The sequence below is a fragment of the Schistocerca americana genome, chromosome 1, assembly GCF_021461395.2.
Source record: "Schistocerca americana isolate TAMUIC-IGC-003095 chromosome 1, iqSchAmer2.1, whole genome shotgun sequence".
Taxonomy (NCBI): Eukaryota; Metazoa; Arthropoda; class Insecta; order Orthoptera; family Acrididae; genus Schistocerca; species Schistocerca americana.
In genome coordinates this window covers 433341751-433354882 of record NC_060119.1, presented here as the reverse complement: position 1 = coordinate 433354882, position 13132 = coordinate 433341751, and the positions used below count along the sequence as shown (strand labels likewise).

The 13132-nt window shown below is 42.1% G+C and overlaps 1 pseudogene; it reads left to right on the top strand.

The window, feature by feature from the left end:
• Positions 1 to 9416: 9416 nt before the first annotated feature.
• Positions 9417 to 9530, top strand: LOC124554880 (annotated as a pseudogene).
• The last annotated feature ends 3602 nt before the right edge of the window (positions 9531 to 13132 follow it).

The following is a 13132-nucleotide window of genomic DNA, read 5'->3' as shown; positions in this document are numbered from 1 at the left end:
GCAGGAGGATTGCGCCATTGGTCAACATGCCTCGGCGTTTCGACTTGATGGCTCGTCTAAGGTTCTGTAAAATGGCTTGATAACGCTGGGCATTGATGGCGGTTCCCCGTTCCAGGAACTCGACAATCACTGGGCCCTTGTAGTCATCATAACCTTACCAGAACTGGTGTGCACGGCCTTTGTATAATCTAATCTGACTGCAAAAAGAAATATTCACATAGAAAAGCTGCAAAATGTAATATCTGTCCTACAACACAGAATCCAACAGTCTTTATGTCAAATTTTGTGTTGATCTATCCTCTAGGCTTGAAGTGATAGTTTCCAGAGCCTGCCAATAACGTAATTTGTTTTACCTGCATCATGCCGACGAACCCTGGTTGAGTGCCTCACTTCTTTCATGGTGACGTCATCGTAATTTCTTCTTACAGTAATTTTCGTGGGAAGATGATTAAATTAAAGGAGAAAACCACAATTATTTTTCTTTGTGTGTTCACTTTGCACCTCACACACAACTGTTAGTATACAGAGGTACTACCAATTGCACAACCTTAATCAATCATACTAGACCCGTCGTCGAATATTGAAATAACTTCTGCAGTTGTCATAAGACTTTTCTGGAAAGCATGCCGCTTCATAATGTAAAGAACTATACTGCACAAACCAAGGCTTCGACCACAGTTACAATGGCCTTCTTCTGGGTCTACTGTTGTACTTTATCTGATTGCAGTCACTTACATATTGTCATTCCTGCGCACAGGGCATGACGTCACGTCTCAATCTCAAAAAGGTTCTTGTTATGATTGGTCACCTGAAGCATAAGGAACGGGAACTTCATTATATTAGGTTGCTATTGTGGAGGGAGTGGAGATCTGTTGCTTACTGCACTGTTTCATATGACTGGTGCTCATTGTCGAATGAGGTGTGGGCTGTAGCTTTGCTTCTACTGGTCGCAGGCTGTGCGGCAGTATTTACTCGCCGGTACGAGATAAACGAGAAAAGACATGCCGTGGCGCATACGTCACAGCACGTGACACTGAAGGTCTTACGAGTGAGTGCCAATACCTGTCTCCAGTGGCGATTGAGAAACTATTTCAGACGAGTTTAACAATTAATGGGTGCGAGTTTAAATACACGCAAGCTCTCTATAGCACATGACGAAATTAAAACCTTTAGTAGGTACCTTTTCAGTTACATATAGATTTCCCAAGAGCCCTCCACGGAGTCGAGCGTTCGCCAAGTGTGTCGGACAAGCCCACTAGTGTGACGTCCCGAGCTCGTTGCGGGGCCCGTATTTCTCGTGGGCCCCGTAAGTGGTAGCGGTCGTGTCACATGCGTGTTGGTGCGGCATGTCGGAATCATGAAGCCAGGGTGGGGCAAACTTGCCATCCTCTCCGTCGATGTTGTTAGGGTATTTATTATTTCTGTGTCTTCCCTGACCTGGTGTTTAATCACGCCCGACTGTTTGGGCAGTATGTAAGTTTCGTTAAATTTTATTTCCTTCTCGCAGTCTTACCGGCGTTCAGGTGAATGTAGCGTTTGTTTTCTCGTATGTGCTTTCCTACTGGCCTGCTGGTTTTAGCGGTACAAATTTATCCTCACTGACATTCCAACTTGTACACACCTGCAGCGTGTAAAGTACCTTTCTTGCTCTTTTTAGAGCATGGCACATCTTGGATGTCGCGGCTGCTGTGGTAGACAGGCTGGACCCCATTAAGGAGGTTACCAATCCGGTCAGTGACATTTTTCACATAATGTAAGCGTGTTTCTGGCTGCAGTTACTCGATTTCTTGCCTATCTCTCTTCTTTTTGATTGTTGCCACGCCTGTTTGGATCGATTTCTGGTTTAGCCACCATTGCTGTACGCTCAGTCTTTTGATCTCATGACTTGTGGTATGATCATCGCTTAGGTGCTGCGCATAGAAGCCAAAGAATGGGATGAATGAGTTCTTCCGTGCTGGATGGTGGTGGGACTGGGCACGCAGATATCTGTCCTTGCGTGTAAGCTACTGACACACTCTGCGTCCTTGTGTGCCACCGCATGTTGTTCTGTCTATGGTTCCACGCCCAAGTGTGGAATTGCGCCGTTCTTCTCTACCTCGAGCATGAATTGTATATCCCGGTGTATTTTATCCAAATATTCATTAACTTGTGCAGTTCCGTTTCACTATGAGGCTCTATAGCGAACGCAACGTCCACATATCTGATACATCGATGTGTGCGTAAAGAGAAGTGGAACACAGTGGCCTTGCTCCAAAGACCTCCATGAATACATCTGCTGCTAGCGGGGTAAGGGAGACCCAATTGCTACGCTGTCTGTCTACTCGTAATTTTTCTCTTGCCATTTGAAGTATGTTGAAGCAAACATAGCGCAGCGAGTTCACATTTATGCTCTTTTACGAGGCCAATAGTTTCGTCTACTGTCATGCTTGTGAATAATAACCTTACGTCGAAGCTGACCATTATTTTCGTGGGTAAAATTCTCTCTTTATGCGTTCTATAAAGTGCGTCGACTTCTTCACATAAGAGTCGTTTCGCCAACTAGAAGTCTTAGCTTGGAGGGTATCTATGTTTCTCGCCCATATGTTGTCGACTTGATCCCGTCCTTCGTTGGTCTTAGAGGATAATATTTTATATACTTTCGGTACTCCATGAATTCTAGGAGCACATGGTACTCTGAGCGTGAATCTCTTGGGTGTGTCAGTGTCAGTTATGGCATTCTTGATTGAGCTCTGCATCTTACGAATTGGTTTGGCCGTGGGTTCCACCCTTAGGTCTTTGTAGATAGGATCTTTCAATAATTATTTCATTTTGTCTTCATGCTGCACGGTGTCCAGGATGGGTGGCATTGCCTCTGTCTGCTGACTCTAATCACGGAATGTTACGCAATTGTATTACAACTCTACACTAGTTTCATCATTTTACTCTTAGTACTCATGTCTTTCTTGCTCCCTCAACATTAGATCTCAGATGTTAGATTTAGCAGTTCTTCACATGGATTCCCATGATATTCATGCCCACCTCCTTGCTCTCACTGCTACTGTGCGACTCAAAGCGAGTTGGACTCTATGTAACATGTTGCCTCTGCCCCCGTCTTATGCCGAAATCACGTGAACACATCACAAAGGTTGGCAGCAACAAAACATGCGATTCTCACGTGATCGACAGAGGAGTACAATGTTCTTCTGAACACTTCCTTTTCTTTGCTGTACTTTTGCATCAAATAGCTATATGAAAGGGGCATTGAGTTCATGGGTTAATAAAAGTATTTTAATTTAACTTTAAGGAATGTTAACCATCTGTGCATTAATAGAAGTATATGGTGACATCTGAGGTATCCCTGGATGTGATCGTCTTAGAACAATAATGAAATTTTCCACGTTATTATCAGCACTATCCGCCGCTGTCCACTTTCAGATACGTGAACCGACAGTTAGAGACCGCGCAGGATAGGGGCCGATGTGCAGTGACAGTTTTCGTCCAAAGCGCTGGGCGAGTACATTGGTTTGTTTGCCACTTTTCAGCTGGCCGGCAATAAAGAATACCAGCACACACCCCGAAATCTTTTTCAAACGATTTTGCAGAAACTATTCAGTAAAACAATTTCATTTTTGCGTTGCTTGAGCTTCATATGTCAGGTTCTTGATGATGTGCCTATCATTTCGTTAATGGCACCAGTTATTGTGATATTTATATGCAATTTAGACACAGCGCGAAATTTGAAAAAGTTTGCAATGAAAAACAGGATTCGCTATGATTTTGCGTTTGGTACATATTATAAAATACGTTGCTGCATATGCAATTTAGCTGACATATCGAATTTTTCTTTATACTTAGAGGGAGGTCTCTGGATGCCACCAATCTTGAGGAAAATGATCTGATGTAGCACACTCATTTGCGTTCGCACTATGCTAGGGACAAAACCAGAGTGAAATATCCATAAATTACTCGTATTTAATAAATGGCCTTAGATATCTAAATGAGATTTTGGCAAGTGATAGCACACAAAAAGGAGAGGATTTTGTCATATGGTTACTAAACAAAAATTCATTGTACTCCGTGTTATTCCACTAACTGCAGACTTTATAAATGAAAGACTGTAATTTTTAGGGTCTGTCAACTGCTGGTGAAACGAGAAATTCTGTGGGTTTTGGAATAATTCACTGTACATTTATTTTGTAGTGAGGATGTGCTTTTTCATAACTTACTGATGTTACTTTTTCTCAGTTCCTCACTTAATAAACTTAATAAACCACTGTTTCAGAATTCCCTCGCAATTATGTTGGCACAACATGCTATTCAGACGACGCTGTGTAAATTCCCACTGTGTTTTGGTAAAAGAAGCAAATTTTAACATACCATCAACAGAAATGTGTAAATTTCATTCAAAGTTCGCCACTCATGATGCTTCTGTGGTTAAAAAGCCATGCGAAAATAAATTGCCACTTTTGTTGCCATTTCTACAAAATGATTTTTAGGTACTAACGCGAGCAGAGGTGACAGTAGATCTTTCTCAATGGTCGCCATGCAACTGTGGGCGTGGAGCGGCTACATTTAATATTTACTCGAAATGTGGGCGTAGGCTTCAGTTTAGAACGTCACTTACACTCCAGCACTCGGTATTTCCCGTACAGAGTCTGCTCACAACCTCCACCACTACCGCTCTCCCCACGCATGTTCGCCGACCGCGCACTATCCGGCCAGGATATTCTGCGTGGACTCTAAGCCGCCACGTTTCCTACAGCGGCAACCGTGGTACGAGGGCGCTGCCACAATCGATTATTCCGCTGCCAACGACATGCAAGCAACCCCTCTCCGGAGCGTCGGCGGGAGTACATAAATTCGAACATCCGTTCACTGATCCCATTTGGTGTGGTTGCGAATAGAATAACATTTAAAGACTATCTTAGCGACCAGGGTTCATGGTTTACTGAATACTTTCTGTATTGAAGGCTGACTGGTCTGTAAATCTGCAGTATCTATATACTTTTAAACATTCAAAGCTAATGTGATAACGTAGATTTTCCCGGCGTATCAAATACTGATGATTTTCGCGGGTTTGCAGCCGGGTTCCATCGTCCTGACGACAACACGATATATCGGCGGACCATCTGGCCGCCATCTACAGGTGAGATTGAGTGCACAATCACGCCGGAACTGAAGAGACCTCAAGATTCGGCGGCTCCTTTATACCGCGGGTACTGGCCGTTGCGCGTGCGCGAGCAACGGAAGAGCTGCCCTCTGTGAGGCGAAGAATTGCAGCGGCGCCAGCGGTGAAAACTGTCAAAAGCGAGGAATCGCAAAATTAAAATGCAGCCGGTCGGAAACCAGACCGTTATTGTTTTATCTGTGATAGAATAGGATTCCACGTCTTGCTTAAAGGAAAACCTTTATCTCTCTTTTTTTATTGTAGCGACAGCTTCTTTCAGTTCTGACATATTAACTGAGCAACCATCACAGCCTATACCCACAAAGCTCTCCACTGACAGAGAAAGGCATTCCATTCTCCTTAGAATCGTAGTACCTAATACTTCACCAGTAGCGCCATGCTCTTCATCTTGACTCTCTTTACGTTCATCGTCAATGTTTCCACTACAATCATTGTCTTTATGGATGTCAACGAAACCTAAAAATCTTTCCTGTAATTTGCCGTCACCATCAAAATATCTTGCAGCTAATCTCAGTTGGGCGATGTGCAGTGTGTCCGTAGTCTCATCGAAGATTATGCTTTAATAAAAAGAATCTGATTTCCTCCAGTATTCTCGATAACATCACTGTTTCACAGCATGAAATAAGCTCGTTACACATTGTTTTACTTATGTCAGTGGCATTCGCTTTAGTAGTCTTAAGGTGATGTTTTAGTTGCAAATCTCCAAAGTCAATTCTAAACCTTAGAAGAACTCTATAGTTTCCCTCGTTACTCTCTATACTTTCACGATCATTTTTGTTTTCTAATAGACTTCGATCATCTCTATGCCCTCGCAGAGGAATATTCTGCTTCCCATGAAATATGATTTTTTTTTTATTTTAGGTACAAGACAGTCTCTGTTTTCCCGAATACTTTCCAGTCTCTTCTCGATAACTTATTTATTACCTCAAGTTCGCAGTTGTCTCGCGTCGCCAAAAATAATTTTGCATCTGTTGATGCTTCAGCGTGGTACTTGAACTGAGAGTCGGTCTTTACCAGTAAGTTTGGAAAGCTTTGTTCGTGGTTCAGACACCAGTTTCTTGGCGATAATGGATTTCTTTCCTCCATCCATACAAAAAATTGAATAGTTAATGCAAATTTATTTGTTTTATTTAATCGTATGGCTAGGGTCCCCCGTCGTGTAGACCGTTCGCAGGGTGCCGGTCTTTCAATTAGACGCCACTTCGGCGACCTGCAGTCGATGGCGATGATAGGATGATGAGAACAGTACAACACCAGTCCCTGGGCGGAGAAAATTCCCCGACTCAGCCGGGAATCGAACTCGGGCCCAGAGGATTGACAATCCGTCACGCTGACCATTCAGCTACCGGGGGCGGACAAGTTAAAGCAAAGAAGTCCCTTTTTAACTTGAGAACACCAGCCATGGATACTGTTCAAAGTGGTTATCGTGCACTTGTCTGCATTCAACCCGTCCCCACCTGTTGTGCTCGGAAGTAGGAAAGATATAAGCTTTTTCAGGTTTCCTTGGAGCTGTGAGAAGTTTGTGTTTTATATCATTACTAATATTTTCTGACGCTAATATATCCAAATAATTGCCAATAAACTTCGCTGTGGAACTTTCGACGAAGTACTGGGCTCTGCCTGTACATGTGGTGGTGTTATTGCGGCTGAATGGTGACCAGAATCTTCAGGTGTTTCTACTTTTCTTTTTCTTATTACGTAGCGATCCATTTTATTACACTGTTACGACGTAGGCAAATTAGCGGACAAGCACTTTATTCGCACTGAAAAATGCAACACTAGCACACTTAGGTCGAAAACACAGACGGTCACACTCCGCGTGTTTCTAATATCATTAAGCACAACACTGACTTAAGTCCGTGGTAATAGCCTATAATCGCATTTGTTCACTTTTAATCACTTCTAAGTTATCGCGACGATTGTAGCTTTCAAACTGACTACCTGGCAGCGACTCTGCTTCCCTTACATATGTGGCTTGGTTGTTTCTAGAACATTCGCTGCCAGGTTGTTCATTTCCAGACTATTATGGAGTGTGAACAAATACGTACTGTGGAAGCGACAAGCCGATAAGTACCTTACGAGGTATAATATAAGGGCGAGTTTCCAATGATGACGTCACCCGACAAATAATGTGTGTGGAAATTTTGTTATCGATTCCGTCTCTTTCTAGAGCATTCGATAATGGACCTGTATAGTATCAATAAATTTTTTGGAATCTTCTCGAAAGTCACCATTACCTGAGATATACGCATAAATAGTTACCCATACCAAACTCGTATTACGAGTTAAGTATGGAAACTATTGTTACGTTATTATTAAAAATATTGTCACGAGTCTCGTAACAATATTTTTTTCTGAGAACCTACTATGAATTACTATTATTAATACATCACAATCGACTGATAACTCTCACTCTTGGCTGATCTTCAGACTAGCACTTGCTACAACTAGGAATTTTTACTTATTCATTCTTCAGTCTTAATATTTCTGCTTCTGAATATAAACTGGCTTCCTATTCGGCGAATAGTCAGTATATATAATGCAACATACCAAAGGTTTTTTGTACAAGAAAACAGTAGAATATTCGCGACTTTTCTCGAACAAATGCCAAACAGAATAACGTATCGAGATCAATAGAATGGCCGCGACTTTCCTCGTAGGTATGTGTTAGCCACTTATGGGCCAGATGTTTCGTTTGCTGCCGCCTTTGTCCCGCAGTTTTCGCAGGGTCAGAGTGGTTTCAATGGATTTGGCGAGGTTAATTTGAAGTGTTGGTCAGATGCCTTTCCTGTCGCCACCCTGTACACCCCTGGATGGAATCAGTGTACCCCAGCTGTCTGCGTCCAGTGTAAATCATGAAATAGTACGAATGTGTTTCAAATGCCTGGGAGTAGTGTAACTGAGGTGGAACGTAGGGACCAGCCCGGTATTCAACTAGTGGGATGTGGAAAACCGCCTAAAAAGCACTTCCAGGCTGGCCGGCACACTGGCTCTCGTCGTTAATCCGCCGGACGGATTCGATCGGCGGCCGGTGAGTCTACCCGAGTCCAGGAAGCAGCGCATTAGCGCTCTCGTCTAACCTGGCGGGTCTATCTATGGGCCAGACAGAAACGTATAAAATACTATGACACGGACGCGCTTGCTTCGAAGGAAAAAGTACAACTACTCGATTAAGTAGATTCAGTCGAGTCGACTGACGGAAGAAACGAACGAATAGCTTGGCTGGCTGATGGGGGCGGCGCGGGTGGCAATGTATCCGCCACTGACCTGGGATGCCTTCGGTGGACATGTTTCTCATCAAAGATACCCTCTCCGAACCGTGCAATAACTGAAAACCACCATGAGAGAGGAGTGGGGCAATATTCCTCAGGAACTCCTCAAAAGTTTGATAGCCAGCGGGAATAGCAATGCAAAATGTGCTTTTGTGGCTGATGTGATGTTACAAAATAAAAGTGATGTTGTTATTCAATGGAAAGTTGGAAATTGAGATTTAGCTTACTGTTTTATCAATCGCAATTGGCGTAAGAATCATGGATTGACCATTGTCATAAAATATTGCATTATGAGATGTGAATAGTTTCTACTTGCAGTTTCGCGTGGCTTGAGGCAGTCTCAACTAGCGTGCTATTGATTAAGAAATTGCGTTATCGTCTTTCTAATTACTTCATGATCGTAGATACGATCATACCCGGTTGTGAAGTTATTGTTATGACAAAACAATTTCCTAAGGGACCAGAAAGTTCTTAAGGGCGCAAAAACAACTGTAACATCACACAAAAGGGAAATTCGATATTAAAGCTGATGCAAGAAGACGATAAAACAGTTTTCTTTTTATCAATGTAACACGCACATTAGACTGCTGATCTTGGTGTCTGTAATATTAGCAAAATGCATAATTAAAATGAAAATAATACTGAGGAGATAATAGGAATGAGCACTGCTAAATGATTCAGTATTCCCAGAACAAATATTTATTATAAATAAAACATATATCGTACCTTAAGATTAATACAACAATGACGGTAGATTTTTATGTCCGTATCATGTCCATTGAGCGCTCTTTTATATAGCCATTGTCTTCTTTGAGTCACTCGTGCGTCGTCACGGTAAGTTATAACAGTTCTTTACACTTCACTCAACTCAGACATACACGTTTTTATACATTTAGTAAAAATTAGATCAGACTGCCACAAATCTGCGTCCGTCTTACTTCAGAAAAACAGTACAAGTCTTCTTAGCGCTCCAGGCTGTACTCGCTTCGGCGGTACATATACTAAAATTGGAACGATACAGAGAAGATTAGCATGGCCCCTGCGCAAGGATGCCACACTTGGCGCCCGAACAGGGAGTTGACCAAAAATTAGTTCAAATACTTGGAAAATTTTCTATGTGCTTTTGTTAATAAATGTTCTGTCGTTTCATGTACACATCATCTCTCTGTGAGAATGACGTAAAATATGCTGGTCAATAACGCAGTTTAATTACCGAGAGAAAAGAAAAGAAAAGAGACGTGAATTTGCTGAGACAACATAGCGGTAATCAAGCCATCAAAAAGTAAGTCAGAATTTAGTATACGCAGTGTAGTGCTTCAGTAGCAACGTTGCTTTTCCAAGTCGATCCACATCCTTTCTATCTCCTTCCCGCTATAGAAAATCTGCTTTATTTTATCTTTCAAAGTAAAGTTATTCGTAGTCTGATAATAGAAATTATTTCTCCCCATTGTTAGTATAGCTGTATTACATTTTCAACATGGTGGATAGTGTGTGCAATTTGCAGTGAAGAGCATCTTCATTCATTTGTCTGAAACGTTTAGGTTCCATCTTGTCTTCTCGCCAGATAGAATTTCATTTGTTGCTCACGCGAGAGTGGTGCTCTTAGCGGACTCACCACGTCACTGACAAACGACGAAAGCCTTGCGTAGCACGTGGTTTACTGACGAAAATGGCAGATAGTAAACAGAGACAGGTGACAACAGGAGACGGGAGTGAAGACGTTAATAGTATCCCATACCCTTTACGATCGCGAACGGTAGGTTCCCGTGTGGAAACTGAACTAACCATGTCTGTAACAGGGGAAAGTGACCCTAAAGTCCAAATTCTTCCCGCTGCAGCTACAAATGACCTCGGTGCGTTAATGGAAATGCTGAAACAACAGTTTGACGCAGTAAATGAGACTATAAAAACACAAAATGAGACTGTTAACGCCCGATTAGATGCTGTAAGCGAATCAGTAAAAACACAAAATGAGACTGTTAACGCCCGATTAGATGCTGTAAGCGAATCAGTAAAAACACAAAATGAGACTGTTAACGCCCGATTCGATGCTGTAAGCGAATCAGTAAAAACACAAATTGAGGCTGTTAACGTCCGATTAGATGCTGTAAGCGAATCATTAAAAACACAGCTAGGCACAATCAAAACAGATCTGCGTAAAGAAATTACGGCTGAATTAAATACCCATTTGGGTGAGGTGCAAACTAAGATCAGTGATCAAATTCAGAAAATGCAGAAACAGGTGAAAAGTGAAATAGCTGAAGTATCTGGAACATTAAACACAAAAATTCAGGCAGCTACCAAAGAAATAAACTCAGTTAGACATGCAGTATCTGACATTGAAGGTGTAGTGGAGGATCTGTCGAGGCAGATAGACTCAATCAATATTGAAGAACAGGTTAAGAGCACCGTGAAAGCACACACGGAGGCATTGTCGGAACACTACGGTGAATGGATAAAGGGTAAAGATATTTTTATCGAAAAGAAGGTCAGGGAGGAGCTTAGGGAGACTGTCAAGGATGTAACTTATGAAATCTTAGCTGCTCCTGGTAAGTCTGGAGACACAGTGGTTTCTGAACTGGGACAGATTCGGAGGACACTTACACGGGATCTTCCCGAGTGGAAGCAGCAAGTAGTGGACGAAGTCAGAATGCTGAGAAACTGGGTAGAAAATCCGCACACGCATACGCAAACTATAGGGAACAACTCTTTAGACGGTGACGAATGTCAGTCAACTCCTTATAGTTCACCGCCTGATTACATGCAAAACGACAGTCCTGTTGAGTCCCGAGTAGGGAAAATAAATGATCCGCCCACAATCGTGAGTTTAATGCAAGAGGAAAGTGTGATTAAGCATCGCACGTTTCCTGTTTTTCATCCGCAGAAGCGAGAAATACACCCCATCGTGTTCCTAAAGAATTTTTCCGGCATATTTCCCAGGAGCTGGACAGACAGACAGCGTATTCAGTTCGTCACTGGCTTTATTTCTGGTGATGCAGCATTATGGGGAACGGAAATGGTAGACACGTGTAGGAATTATGAAGAGTTTGAGAAAATGTTCTTGGCAAAATTTTGGAGTAATGGGGTACAGCAAAGATTAAGGAAGGAGGTGTATGGAGCGGAAATTTTCAATGAGAAGCATGGAAGTCTCCGGCGATACTTCGAGAAGTATCTAGCAAAAATTAAATTCTGGGATTCTCCGATTTCTTCCAAGGACGTAATTATGATTCTCAAAAGCAAACTCCCTGTGTCTATTAGAGAGAAACTAGTAAATGTGTCCGAAGAAGACACGGATGCATTCCTTTCTGTACCAATGGAGGAAACCTGCAAAATTGGTTGTTTTGTAAATGAAATCTATCGGCGAAGGAACTAAGCACGAATGCTGTGTGAAGATGCACACTAAAGTGCGACGTGCATAATAAAAGTAACTGTTCACTGTATATTAGTGGTAGTGTTGTACTGCAAGTGTAAAAAGAAGTCAAGGCTACGACAACAGGTGCAACGCAAAGTTCAGTGTTGTTCTAAGTGCAGCGACAGCTAAAACATTCGTCGTCACTTACCTGTGAGCCTCATGGGAGGCAGTTGACAGAGAAGTATGGAGGCAGCTTCAGTGTCTGGCTCCTCCGATGGAAAACGCGCGCGAGGTGTTTGTATCGATGCACTCGTGTGATACGAAGTTCACAAAAAAAAAGGAGCACTCGACGACCAGCAGCTCTGTTACAGCCTGAGCGCGAACGGATACTGAGTGTTGGAGCTCACGCAGCACTGTGCAGCCGCTGTGAGTGGCTGACGTGTGGGTGACGAAACAATCCAAACTTTAAACTGCTAACCGCTATGACTTCCATCGTACATACTGGAGGAAAGACATTTGTACACTTGTGTGACTACATCTTCATATGTAAATTAAGCGATTTTCTTGAGTTGAAGTTAAGATGAGTGAGAAGTAGATTGTTAGATTACTCAGACCTTAAAGCCATTAATACCGGCACTCCTGAACACTGCTAAAATGAATTATAATCCTGTCTCTTGATGGACAAAGAAAATGAATGTGCACTATAGGAAGACCCTAAACTCCAGACCAGTCCCGATCCTTAACAAATGTATCCAATAGGTTATAAGTTATACTAATAATTTTCCACTTCTTCTGTTTCATATTGTAAATAAAAACCCTGAAAGCCGCATGAATTCCTGGCACCACAGCGGAAAGGACAGATGTACTGCATGATGAACGCCGTAGACAGCTAACACAGAAAGTGAAAGCATCAGGAAGTGTAGTGCTACGTTATTAAACTGTAATTGAACCAAAATGAGTCAACAGATGCTCGAACATTGTCCACTCTAGTTTAGTGAAAATAAGCACTCACTGTACTCATGTTTTAGTTGTTAAGCTCAAAAGAAAGTAATTTCTGAATTCTATCCCCTGAAGAGCGAAATGAACGTTCACTTATTGTTATAAGCAAATATGGACCAAACTTAAAAATGCACATAAATGTTAGTCTTGGTATTATGGAATGAAGTGACTGATGAACAAAGAATGAAAAACTTTATTTTGTGAAATGATAAATATCTGATATATGTTTATAAATGTAATTTCAATTTAAGTACATAGTACGCCAGTAACATTATGTAAATGTCACACCAAAAATCACGAATATCTCATGAGGACATGAGGATCGAGGTAATCCTTCGGCAT